Below are 14299 nucleotides of genomic sequence, written 5' to 3'. Positions count from 1 at the left end.
AGTGCCGAAATCAAATGCCACCATCACCAGACTGTAGACAGAGCTAAACCATATATGCCCTCAGGTTTTCAAAGAGCAGAACTGATATCATAATAGCGAGAACAGGGTTGTTGGGAGCATTTAATGTGATAATCCATGTAAGTTACTAGCACACCTAGTGCTCTGAAAACGTTATGGTCTCCTCCTATCACTAGATGGTAGGTTCCAAGAGGCCAGGGGCCATGACTGCATTTGCTAATTGGTGGATCCCCAAAGCCTAGCACAGTGTCTCAGAGAATATTTACTATTGGTGCTGACACTATGGTATTGGAGAAGAGACTGGAAGAAACATTAGTACCCTCTTCATCCTCCCCAGATCATTTTCCCCGTCATTTGAAGCAAGCTAAATGCATAGCGGAGGGACAGCAATGGATTTCCCCTGCTACTTCAGGAATCATCACTGTATAGGAAGATGGAAGCTAACCTAAACTACCCCAGCTGAAGTCTCGGTCTGATTCTTATTCCCCAAGACAGGGCCAGCAAGGCAGCACACTACACACTGCCCTTATTTGATTGATATGATTTGCTTTGATTAATTTTATTCCATTTGATTGATTTTCAAATTCTTTTCTTATTTTCACTCCAAGTTCCCCAAAATGCAAGAGAGAGAGAACAACCACATACTAGGAGACAAACTTTAATATTAGAATAAGCGCATTTACTTGGTTGAGAGGGGCTGGAGAAGAGGCCTCTATTGGAATAAAGACTAAAAGAAGAAATGCTTTTTCCAATTTAGATAACTTACTCTTTGAGAAGAAAATTTATCCACTTTCTTATATCCAGACTAAACAGTTGGCGATGAGGGGTTTTGGTTCTGGACTCCTGCCAGTTAGAAGGAAAATTTAGTATTATTTGTGGTAGAAAAGAGCTAGTACCCTGACTGAATTCCCAGTACCATTCAGGACTTGGATTCTAGGTAAGCGACATACAAACTCTTTACTGTTCACACTGATTCACTATCTTGTAGCCCCTGAGTTGCCATGATCACACAAAGACTTTGGTGGCCAGGACCCAGGTGACCACCTCCAGGCTGGAGTAGCATCAGGAGCACCTTAGATGATTAACAGATGTTCAGTCAAGTTTAAACATTGAAGTTGTCTGTCTAGACAGCTAGTCAAACTTCTTCACATGTCCCAAGAGCCCTGCCCTGACTCTCGCTGGCTCCAGCTGTGGAGATGATTGACATTTTGGAACTTTTAGAGACATATACTTTCTAAACACGGAGTCTTGAAGTGAGGAAATGGGAAAACTGAATGAGGACCACAGGATCCCACTAGTGAAGGAACTTGTTTCAAATCCCTCAGTCTGTGGCTGAATAAGACCTTGAGCCTCAGTCTTTGGACACTAAGACCAGTGCTGTTCCCACTAAATGACATGAATATTGATAAATATCTTACCATTTCCTCACACTTAACAAAGTCTGTGAAAATAGAATTTAATAATCCACTTCTGCATCTGCCAGAGGGCATCATAGGCACTTATAGGTTTCTACCCTTTAGAAGCACATATTTTTAAAATGTCAACAACTGTCCAGGAGGCAATTAGCTTCAGGCATATGAAAATAATAATGCTGGGAAAGACTGAAGGCAAAAAAAGAAGGGGGCAACAGAGGATAAGATGGTTAGATAGCATCACCCGCTCAATGGACAAGAATCTGAGCCAATTCCAAGAGATAGTGGAGGACAGAGGAGCCTGGCATGCTGCAGTCCATGGAGTCAGAAAGAGTCAAACACGAATTAGGGACAGAACAACAACAGTATGAAAATAAACCCTGTATTAGTTAGTGAGGGCTACTGTAACAAAGTACCATAGACTGTATGGCTTAAACAATATTAGTTATAGTTCTGGAGGCTAGAAGTTCAAGGTATTATCTGGGTAAGGCTGATTTTTTCTGGGGGCTGTGAGGGAAGGATCTGTTTCAGGTCTCTCTTCTTGTTAGTAGATGGTGTCTTCTATGTCTCTTCACATCATCTTTTCACCATGCATGCATGTCTCTGTGTCCAAATGGTCCCATTTTATAAAGACACCAGTCATTTTGGATTAGGAGCCACACTTAATAAAAGACCCTATCTCCAAATAGGGTTACATTCTGAGGTACTAGAGTTTAAGACTTCAGGGTAAATTCGAGGGGGAACATAACTGAACCTATAACAAACTCTAAATCAGTGTTTCCCAAATTTTGACTATTTGTGTATGTATCATCACATACCTTTGCTATACTCATATACCATCTATACGATTAACCCCTTAATATTTAAAAATCAACCTGGCTTAGCAAAACAGATTTATTGTAAAAGGTAACTTGATCTCTTATATAAATAATAAACCAATGCTTCTCTACTATACATTAAAACTATTATTATGATTAAAAAGTCCTCATACCACCCTGCCTGGTGGGCTTCAGTCCACGGGGTCACAGAGAGTTGGACACGACTCAGTGACTAAGCACACACGCGTGCATAGCACTTAACATTTTCTCACGCACCACCATTGGCAGGCGTATCATACTTGAAGTAACACAAATCCAAATGGCTTGTGAGTGGGTTTACACATATTCCATGTGAGTTGAGGTTTTGTGGATATTTATTAAATAAGACAAATCTCATTTAAGAGGCAGTAGTTCTGCAACTCCAAATCAATTCTTGCTATCTTCCAGCCTCACAGAAACAGTCCATCTAATTTTCTGTATGGTAGAGTTCCAAGAAAATTCTAAAATGGGAAAACAGGATCAGGGGGTCAACTCCTCATCTTTCTTCTCTCTAGGAATTTGACTGCTGCAAGTGACACATAGGAGAGCTGCAGAATAATTTTGAAAAGATAAATTAAGGTGGGGTCAGGTACCTTCCACCTTGCAGCTCACTGGCTATAATGGTTTCTGAACAAATTATCAAAACTTCTGCTGTGAAAGGCTTGGAATGGAGTAAGTTGATTTTAAGGGAAGTAATGTGGAAGACATCGTCCCATAGTCTTCCCAGCTCATGTCTTAGACATTAGATCACAAGAAAAATCCTCTAGAATAGGAATAAATGTGGCCCAGGGGCCCCTCCCACTCCCATGATAGATACAACCAGTTTTCCATGGGTCTCCTTACTACTGAGCCCTTAAGAAAACAAACAAACAAACAAAAAAAAGAATCTTAAAATCCTTGCCAACACAACACTCCAGGAAGCCACTGTCAACTGTAGAGAGGAAAACCACAGGCCAGTTCTTTGGTTCAGGCAGCTCTCTCTGGCCTCCACAAGGGCCAGTCCTATAAAGTCATAGGAAAAGGTCTGCACCACCCTTTTCTCCCATGTTTTCTTCTTACCCTTCAGGACTCAGTTGAAATGCATGTCTCCAAGAACACCTTTCCATAGAGACCTAATAAGAGATCTAAATAAATGCCTAAATGCCTCCCATTATTCTTTATATCAAATATTTATTTGATTCCTTTATATTACATTTACTATGACTTATAATTACTATTTGTTTAAGTACTTATTATTGTAACAGTCTTGCTTCCCAGAATGTAAGTTTCTTGAAAGTAAGGGTTATTTTGGTCTTATTCATCATTCTATCACTAGCATACACTAAGCACTCAATAAATACTTCCTGAAAGAAAAATAGAAAGGAAAAAGGAAAGGGGGAAAACGATGAAGCACGGGGAGGAAAGAAAAAAGAAAGAAAAAAGGGGACGTGGGAGAGGAGGGGAGGGACGAAGACCGAGCGTTCTAAGCCACTGACAACTCTCCATAGTATGTAGTTGCGCCTGACTGATGACCAGTTTATTTGGTGAGTGAGGTAGTCCTCTCTGTGTGTCAGACGGTGAAGCTACCTTTTCCTCTTCCCAAAACCTTGCTTCTCAAATAGGAGTATCCCCTTCTTAGAAGTACTGGCTGTGGGGGAGGAGTGGAAGACTTCTGCCATCCTCTCTACTTCCTTCTGGTTCTCCCCGGGAGGAGAAGTGATTCATCTGCTTGATGGGGTGATCAGACTCCAGCATCAAGTGTCTACCAACTGCTATGGTGAAGGGTAAAGATTTGAAGTCTGTTTGCTTGGGCTCATTCTCCACGCTTCTCTTTTGGTCCCCTGACCTCAGCAGGATGTGAGGATGGCTCTGTCCATCCATGTGACTGGTTGGTGGGGTGTCTGCTGGGCAGATCCACTTTCTCCAAGTTCATCCCAAGGTCTAGACTTGGGGGTAAAAAAACAGAACACTCACTAGACACTGTCAGGTCACATCAGTCTATATTTTGACCAATTATGATTTGGATATTTTGAGCTCTATATAACTTGGATATCTATTTCTTGAAAGACTTATAACTCAGAGGAGAGAAGAGTGAATTTGATTACCCCCTCAGAAAACCTAATATGAAAAGACAATGATACTGCGTGATACCAGCTTGACTTTGCAGTACTAGAATCCTAGCTGGCAGAACATGCAGCCTGTTTTGGCAGGCTAACGAATGTTCTAAGATCACTCCTGGCATCATGCTTCCTCTTCAGACCCTTTCTAAGCTTATAATAAGAGCCCTACAACACCTAGGAGATCAGAAACATAACATACATGGACAGAAAAGGCCCGTGGAGCCGGGTAAGGTCATTTCAGAGGGAGCCTGGCTCACCGTAGGATGCCTTTATATGATGAGGCCCCCATTAAGATGGAGGTCAGGCCCTCTCGCAGCAGATGTCCTGTCAGATTCTGAGAATTTTAACACAAAAGAGGAATGTTCCTGCAGTGGCTTGCTGCAGCAATTCATGGGACGTGGGAATACTGTTTTTGGTGGTTAGGAATGTACAAATGCTTTTAGGTATGGATACCATCCGTGTCTGCAAAGATGCAGAGAGCTGTTCATACAAAAGAGTTTGCTTTTATTGTTCCAGATGTGAAATGCTTCTTTAGCGACATAAGAGAGAGACTGAGGATATTTCATAGAGACAAGAAAGTGATTTTTAAAACAGAAGCAGGGATATTCTTTTTTAAAGGATCTACATTCATTTGCGGCATTAGGGAGCCCACAAAAAAGGAAATTCTGCCCCTCTGAAACAGCTCAGTCCATGATCCACTTCACCCCTAAGCCTTGCCTGATTATTGCAAAAAGTAGTGGGTTCCCTGACCTCTTCTTACCCTCATGGAACTCAACTTGTTCCATTCTATTGGCACTTTCCATGTACTGTTTAGGGTGGTCAGTCTCCCCAGTTAGACTGTCAACTTTTTAAAGAAGGGAATTACATTTATGTCTTACACATCTTAATATTACCATAGCATCTAGCATCTTGTCCTAAGTACATTAGGAACAAATTTAATAGTTTGAATTTTTTGATTTCTAAAAACAGGTCCCATTCATGAATTTTACATTTGCATTGTTCCCGCCACAGGCTGGGAAATATTCTGGGGTTTGAGGCTGCCATGATGTTGTGGATAATGAGGATAAAACTAATAACACCAATATGAACAATAGTTATCATAGCTAAGAGTTATTAAGTTTTTATTACAGTAGGTCAAGCATCACTTTAAGCGTTTTACATATATTATCTCATTTAATCCTCATAGCAACACTGGGAGGTGGTTATTACTAAGCTTATTTCTCAGACAAGAACACTGAAGCACAGAGAGAATAAGTGAAACAGGGTCCCTGTCCTAGAGTAGCTCACAGACTGGTGGGGAGTCAAAATGTAAAGTGGTGATGATAATATTCATAATACTAATAATACTCATAATTTAAATATACTTTGAAGTGCAAGTTGGAAGACCATACATAAGACAAAAGAAGTGCATCAACTATACGAGTAGGGTGGGGTGTATATGTGTAAGAGAAAAGATGAAATTAAGTGTAATAAGGCATCTGAATTAGATGAATGAGTGTTTCTTTTCTTCATAATTCAATGAGTGTGATCCAGTGGTGCTGATGAATGTTTAACAATGAGATTTCCAGGTGTAGTCTCTGATGAATGTTGTTTGATATTTTCACTTACATTAATGAGTAAGATGAAACTGAAATAAATAATAAGAACATATGTCAAAACTTCATTTGTCTGTAAAGGATGAGTAACTTCTTTGTTAAATCAGATAATAGTTTTCAAACACTGAAAGAATATTTCATCAATTTTCCTCAGCTATTCACAATGCAAAAAGAGCGCATAAACAACACACAAGTTAAACCCACATTACCGACTTTTCTCTATCATTTTCTTACAACTAGAACAGGGGTTAGCAAACTACAGTCCATGGGATCCTATTTTTGTAAAGTTCATTGGCTCATTGCTTCCCCCCCCACCCCATTTTTAAAGGATTATAAGGAAGAAAGAGGAGGAGAAGGAGGGAGAAGAGGAGGAGGAAGTCAGGAAGTGGAGGAGGGGGAGAAAGGAGAGAAGGAAGAAGAGAAGCAACAGTAACAAAGCCTAAAATATTTACTATCTGTGTCTTCATAGAAAGAGTTTGCCAACTCTTGGTCTACACAGTCAACAAAACAATAAATCATGCCTTGATTTTGTAGCATTGCTGATTTCTATAGTGCAAATATTCCCTCTGTGGCTCATCTCAAGCGAACAGTACAATGCAAAGTGCAAAGTTGAGAAAAGATGTACAGTCAGGCACCATCATACAGTATTTCCACCACACAGAAATAATAAACATAGATTATCTCAATAGCATTGAGAATCAGAAAGTGCAGTAAAATTATTAGGGAGGGATGAGTTTTGAGTATTTATTATACTAAAAGGTAATTTTATTTTATTGTAAATTTATAGAATTTTTACTTTTTATAATGATTGCTTTTTAAAAACTGCCTCACAAAATTCATGAAACTTTAACAACTTCCCTTTTGCAAAATAAAAGAAGCTGACCCCAGCACACCACAGTGTGATCATAGAAGTAGCTGGTTGCCTGTGATGTTAAAGTTGATGCCACAATGACCCATTACTTCTGTAAAGTAACAAGTCTAATCAGCAGAACATGCTAGTTCAGTTTGGCTCATTCAGGTGGCCAAAGTATTGGAGTTTCAGCTTCAGCATCAGTCCTTCCAATGAATATTCGGGACTGATTTCCTTTAAGATTGTCTGGTTGGATCTCCTTGCAGTCCAAGGGACTCTCAAGAGTCTTCTCCAACACCACAGTTCAAAACCATCAATTCTTTGGCACTCTGCTTTGTTTATGATCCAGCTCTCACATCCATACATGACTACTGGAAAAACCATAGCTTTGACTAGACAGACCTTTGTTGGCAGTAATGTCTCTGCTTTTTAATATGTGGTCTAGGTTGGTCATAGTTTTTCTTCCAAGGAGCAAGAGTTTTTTAATTTCATGGCTGCAGTCACCATCTGCAGTGATTTTGGAGCCCAAGAAAGTAAAATCTATCACTGTTTCCATTGTTTCCCCATTTATTTGCCATGAAGTGATGGAACTAGATGCCATGATCTTTGTTTTTTGAATGTTTAGTTTTAAGCCAGCTTTTTCACTCTCCTCTTTCACTTTCATCAAGAGGCTCTTTAGTTCCTCTTCACTTTCTGCCATAAGGGTGGTCTCATCTGCATATCTGAGGTTGATATTTCTCCTAGAAATCTTGATTCCACCTTGTACTTCATTCATCTCAGCATGCCACATGATATATTCTGCATATAAGTACTCTGCATATAGAACATGCCAGGAATACCCTTTACGAGGATGTTCATTACAGCCTTGTTTATAATTGTGGAAAATTAAAAATATCTAAATATCCACTGGTAGGAGAACAGATAAATAAAACATTGTATAGTTGTATTATGGACTATTTACATTGTGGAATTCCTATTATGCTACAATGGTAATGCATTATCTATCCCTACATGCATCAACATAGACAGATTTCAAAAATAAAATTGTGAAATTTCAGAAAAATATGTACAGATGATGCAATTTATGTTGATAAAAACAAAAGATACAACCTGTATATTGTCTATAGCATATCAAGTATGGTAAAGGTATCAAATCATAAAGGAGGAAGATGATCCCCCAAATGTGATATTAGTTGCCTCTATGGGGTAGGAAGAACAAGCCTCCCCAAAGTATCCATTATGGGTTTTAGACTGATCATTCACTGTATAGAAAATGTTTTATGTATGTGTTCCTAAGCAATATGCTCTTTCATTCTGTCTTTTTAAAGAACTTTATATAAACGTATACCTGATGTCATCTTTGGTGACTTTTTTCACCATATTATTGCTTCAGTATGTAAACGGCTATTTGACAAAGACTGATTGGTCTGATAATACAAGTAACAGTGAGGATTCGGAGCAACCTAAACTGTTTATCTTAGTATAAATTATTATAAACACTTTGGAAAACAACTGGACGCTATTTTGTAATCTTGAACAAATGTATGTACTACTTCTACGTCAATGAACCAACCTATCACACACTTGTACCAGAAGACACATGCAAGTGCAAAAATGTTTATAGAGCATTGCTCTTAATAGCAAATACTCGAAGTGAAGTATTTTTGATCTTGGGGATTATTCATACACTGTAGTTCTGAACTAGACAACACATTATTTTTTGTAGAAAAGAGATGAAAAAATGGTTTTTATCTGTCATTAATAGCAAAGTAATTTGGATTTGTTCTAGGCTAAAGTATAGCTTTTGTGATTGTATCATATATTTAGGCTAAACACTTTAAAAAAGCCAATTTCTAACTCTTAGAAGTCAATGGGGTTGATGTCATCATAATTTCATAGCAAGGTCTCTGCATTCTTTTGTAATAGGTTGGCAGGGGTGGGAGAAGTGATGCCAGAGGCAGATAGAGGGGAAATGCACAGCTTTCCCCCTCTATCAGAGTTTCAGAACCCTGATCATCGCCCACGCCCAACCCCACCTGCCTCCATCTATTGAGCATCAAAGTTTACCTCCTATACAGAGAACCACGTTTGTTGAGTCTGAGAAACAATTAGATTAAATTTTTGGCACTTATCACCTATTTAAAAGCATAGAAATTTTGAATTCATGTTCAACTTTGAAGGATTTCTTCCTTGGAAGAAGAACTGAAAGAAATTTGAGGTTTGATCTTTCCCTCCAAAAATGACTATTTTGTAAAGAAGAATAATTCTTTACAGACTCTTCCATCCCTCCCACATATTTTCTTTTCAGATTCTTTAGAATGAGCCACATAAGCCCAGAATTCCAAAATCAGCTGCTTCTTCAGAGTGACTACTCTGTGATTAAAATGCAACACAGAGAAAAATACATGTACAAATGTATCAAGTGTTAATAGTAGAAAAGATCTTCCAATTCGCAAAATAAAATAAAAAGCTCAGTCATTAGTGAACACCTAGCTCCCATCCTTCTTCAATCCCAGCTTGCCCCAGCATGCACAAGAAGTTCCTGCAGTCAATGCTGTAATTCCACCAGAAAAGTTAACCCTGTTAGGTGTTAGAGGTTAAGTGACCTGCCCATGATCTTTGGGTGAGCACCAGGGTAAGGGCAAGAACCCAGTTCTAAGGAAAATCTTTGCACCTCATCAGGATGTTTCCTGCTTTTCCAGTAGTTTTTACATATAGTTCTACGAATGGGAAATGTTTTGTTTGTATTTGTTGTTTTGTCTCCACTGTTGATAAAAACGCTTTGAGACTCCTTCTTGATTTGACTTCTTGGGTGACAGTGTTTGCATTTTAATCATATGAAAAGAGGAACATGACAGCTCATCCAATAATCCCACCATGCCAGGTACAAGGAGAATACCAATTGCCAGTCTTAACACTGGTTAGATATTCACCTGTCAATAACTTCCTTCCTCATAACACTTCCTGCAGATTCTATAGGCAGCTGGCTGGGTTCCAAGTTCCACAAAGTGGACCCGGGAAGCTTTTCACTAACTTGGGTCCCTCCACCTCCTGCCCTCTTTGTCCCCATCCAAGCACAGCCAGAGACGCGAAGCAGTCTTTTAAGCCCCAACTGTGGAGAGGCACTTGGGGGGGCTTCATAAAAAATGGCAAGAGAATGCTTCTGCTCACTCTAAGGACTTCAGCTTTTTGCAAATAAATGAGAAATTCTTATTGTCCTAGAGAAGAAGATATTTACTGCCTTCCCTCTATCACACACACACACACACACACACACTCACAGACTGCATCTAAACAGTTCTTTAAGATGTTAATACCTTTACCCAGGTTTGAGAAAACGCTGCATTTCAACAGTTTCTATGGTTGAAGGAGAAAGACAACATTTCCCAAAAGGCAAAGCTACACTATCATGGGAAAGGGAGGAAGAGGAAACTGTACCTTAGGGAACTCCTGCAAAATTCAGAGTGATGCTTTGAAGTCAAGGCAAATTGGTAATTTACCTCTCACTTAACCAATCTGAATATTCTTTGCATTCTGATACACTACGGGTAAAGAAGCATATGAACTTAACAACCCATTCCAGGAGGGATGTGTGCATCACACAAGGGGCAAAATCAAGGAGAGAGAAGGCTGCTACCCTGGTTCTTCAGAAAAGAAATTCTCTCAATGGCCCCACCAGGCTGTGGCACCATACCCCCAGATGGCCCTCAAAACAAGCTGAGAAGCCTGTCCTCGGGGCTGCTCTGGGCTGTATCTCAGCACATATCCTGCATTACACGTTGCCTCAGATCTGGCAGCCTCCTTTTCTCCTCAATGCTTCCAACGTGCTAGTGAATTAACCAGAAGCAAAAGGGATTTAAAGCTGGTCCTTCGAGTGGAGCGAAAAGGCTGGGAGTGGATATCAAAATGCAGAGATGGAAATAATGATCTTCTTGAACTATAGAGAAGTACATTTGCAACTGTCTGCAGAAACATTTCTTCCAGGAACCGTCAAGGAAAATTCACTGGTTGAGACTTGAGCAAGAAAGCTTTGTTAGCACAGAATGGGTGTCTATGTTATTCCTGGCAAGATCTCTGTGGATGTATGGATTCATTCTCAAAGAAAGAATGGTTCCCACAGCTCTAGACTTACAACCCATGTTGATAAACACCTTGAAGACTGGGGTCCCAACTCTTTCGTTCTCAGTGCTTCAATTCCCACATTCAGAAGAAGGTGAAAAAAAAAAAAATGAAAAAAAAAAAATGAAAAAAAAAAAAAAAGAAGAAGAAGGGAAGAAGGTGAAAATGACTTCCTCACAGTTTTTGTGACTAAATAATATACCACCAGCGCCATTGCTCCAAAAAAGGGGCCATGTAAATGGATCATCCATGAGCTAGAGCAGGAGATTTGAGTTCTGATGTCCTAGATACATCTCAGTCAACCAAGAGCAGCATCCTGTTGTGTCAAGCAGACAGTCACCTTAAACAACCAGCCAGATAACAGGAAGGCAAGCCTGCTTTTAGAGAATGTGGAGTAAGTGCCTCACGTCATGCTGGGCATCTTCTATCCCCTGTCTCATTTAGCTGTTGCAAAACCTCTGCAAGAATACTTGTTACTATCCCTGCTTCATAGGGAGGAAACGGATGAGGAAACAGGCTCAGACTGAGAAGGCCTGTCAGGTGAAGGTAGCTGGTAGTGACTGTTGCTTCTGTAAGAGGTTACAAATAACAGGTACTCACTTTCAACCTCTATCTCAGCTACAGCATTTTTGTGTGCCCTAATTCTGGTCCATAAGACCTCAGCAAGATCTGCTGGGATTCTATGAAGGTTTTACTCCCTAATAAAAGGTATGCAGGAGGAATCATTCTACTTCTCCTCACTGCATATCTTCATTTCGTCCTGTGACCTCTGGAATCATTACAGCTATTCCATGGTCATGATGGCTCACATTATCAAAAGTGGGCAGAAAATGCTTGTGGGCCAGTCGTGATACTGTAGCCCTGAGCCACCAAATTAACCAACAGGAAAAGCTAGCCTCTGGGTATCTCCTCATGTAAAAAAAATGCCTTAGGCACACCTTGGTATTTACCCAAAGGAGATGAAAACTTTTGTCCATGTAAAAACTTGCACACAGACATTTACAGCAGTTTTATTCATAATTGTCAAAACTAGAAGCAACCATGTGTAGAGTCTTTTGTGTTGTTGGAAGAGGGTGTCTGCTATGACCAGTGCATTCACTTGGCAAAACTCTATTAGCCTTTGCCCTGCTTCATTCTGGACTCCAAGGCCAAATTTGCCTGTTATTCCAGGTGTTTCTTGACTTCCTACTTTTGCATTCCAGTCCCCTATAATGAAAAGGACATCTTTTTGGGGTGTTAGTTCTAGAAGGTCTTGTAGGTCTTCATAGAACCATTCAACTTCAGCCTCTTTGGTGTTACTGGTTGGGGCATAAACTTGGATTACTGTGATATTGAATGGTTTGTCTTGGAAACGTGCAGAGATCATTCTGTAGTTTTTGAGATTGCATCCAAGTATTGCATTTCAGACTCTTTTGTTGACTATGATGGCTACTCCATTTCTTCTAAGGGATTCTTGCCCACAGTAGTAGATATAATGGTCATCAGAGTTAAATTTACCCATTCCAGTCCATTTTAGTTTGCTGATTCCTAAAATGTCAACGTTCACTCTTACCATCTCCTGTTTGACCACTTCCAATTTGCATTGATTCATGGACCTAACATTCCAGGTTCCTATGCAATATTGCTCTTTACAGCACTGGACTCTGCTTCTATCTCCAGTCACATCCACAGCTGGGTGTTGTTTTTGCTTTAGCTCCATCTCTTCATTCTTTCTGGAGTTATTTCTCCACTGATCTCCAGTAGCATATTGGACACCTACTGACCTGGGGAGTTCATCTTTCAGCTCTATACAGTCAGCAAAAACAAGACTGGGAGCTGACTGTGGCTCAGATCATGAGCTCCTTATTGTCAAATTCAGACTTAAATTGAAGAAAGTAGGGAAATCCACTAGACCATTCAGGTATGACCTAAATCAAATCCCTTATGATTATACACTGGAAGTAAAAAATAGATTCAAGGGATTAGATCTGAGAGACAGAGTGCCTGAGGACAGGACATTGTATAGGAGACAGGGATCAAGACTATTCCCAAGAAAAAGAAATGCAAAAAAGCAAAATGGTTGTCTGAGGAGGCCTTACAAATAGCTGTGAAAAGAAAAGAAGCAAAAAGCAAAGGAGAAAAGGAAAGATATACCCATTTAAATGCAGAGTTCCAAAGACTAGCAAGGAGAAATAAGAAAGCCTTCCTCAGTAATCAGTGCAAAGAAATAGAGGAAAACAACAGAATGGGAAAGACTAGAGATCTCTTCAAGAAAATTAGAGATACCAAGGAAACATTTCATGCAAAGATGGGCTCAATAAAGGACAGAAATGGTATGGACCTAACAGACGCAGAAGATATTAAGAAGAGGTGGCAAGAATACACAGAATAACTATACAAAAAAGATTTTCATGAGCCATATAATCATGATGGTATTCTCACACCTAGAGCCAGACATGCTGGAATGCGAAGTCAAGTGGGCCTTAGGAAGCATCACTGTAAACAAAGCTAGTGGAGGTGATGGAATTCTAGTTGAGCTATTTAAAATCTAAAAGATGATGCTGGTAAAGTGCTGCGCTCAATATGCCAGCAAATTTGGAAAACTCAGCAGTGGCCACAGGACTGGAAAAGGTCAGTTTTCACTCCAATCCCAAAGAAAGGCAATGCCATAGAATATTGAAACAGCTGCACAATTGCACTCATGTCACACGTTAGTAAAGTAAAGCTCAAAATTCTCCAAGCCAGGCTTCAACAGTATGTAAACCATGAAATTCCAGATGTTCAAACTGGATTTAAGAAAAGGCAGATGAACCAGAGATCAAATTGCCAACATCCGCTGGATCATCGAAAAAGCAAGAGAGTTCCAGAAAAACAGCTATTTCTGCTTCATTGACTATTCCAAAGCCTTTGACTGTGTGCATCACAACAAACTGGAAAATTCTTAGAGAGATGGGAATACCAGACCACCTTACCTGCTTCCTGAGAAATCTGTATGCAGGTCAGGAAGCAATGGTTAGAACTAGACATGGAACAATAGACTGGTTCCAAATAGGGAAAGGAATACATCAAGGCTGTATATTGTAACCCTGCTTATTTAACTTATATGCAGAGTACATCATGAGAAATGCTGGACTGGATAAGCACAAGCTGGAAATAAGACTGCTGGGAGAAATACCAATAACCTCAGATATGCAGATGACACCAACCTTACGGCAGAAAGCAAAGAAGAACTAAAGAGCCTCTTGATGAAAGTGAAAGAGGAGAGTGAAAATACTGGCTTAAAGCTCAACATTCAGAAACTAAGATCACGGCATCTGGTCCCATCACTTCATGGGAAATAGATGGGGAAACAGTGGAAACAGTGACAGAT

At 39.8% G+C, this 14299-nt stretch overlaps 1 long non-coding RNA gene across 1 annotated transcript in view; it reads right to left on the bottom strand.

Annotated features, from left to right (window-relative positions):
- Window positions 1-662: 662 nt before the first annotated feature.
- The window catches only part of LOC145517666 (uncharacterized), a 70721-nt gene continuing 57084 nt past the window's right edge, over window positions 663-14299 (bottom strand). Inside the window, exon 3 of the long non-coding RNA XR_014062250.1 lies at window positions 663-861. This is a non-coding gene — a long non-coding RNA (uncharacterized LOC145517666). The remainder of the gene's footprint in view (window positions 862-14299) is intronic.

Source organism: Giraffa tippelskirchi, chromosome 8 (genome assembly GCF_054371585.1).
Source record: "Giraffa tippelskirchi isolate mGirTip1 chromosome 8, T2T-mGirTip1v1.2.pri, whole genome shotgun sequence".
NCBI lineage: Eukaryota > Metazoa > Chordata > Mammalia > Artiodactyla > Giraffidae > Giraffa > Giraffa tippelskirchi.
The sequence above is the reverse complement of the archived record's forward strand: the minus strand, read 5'-3'. Positions and strand labels throughout refer to the sequence as shown.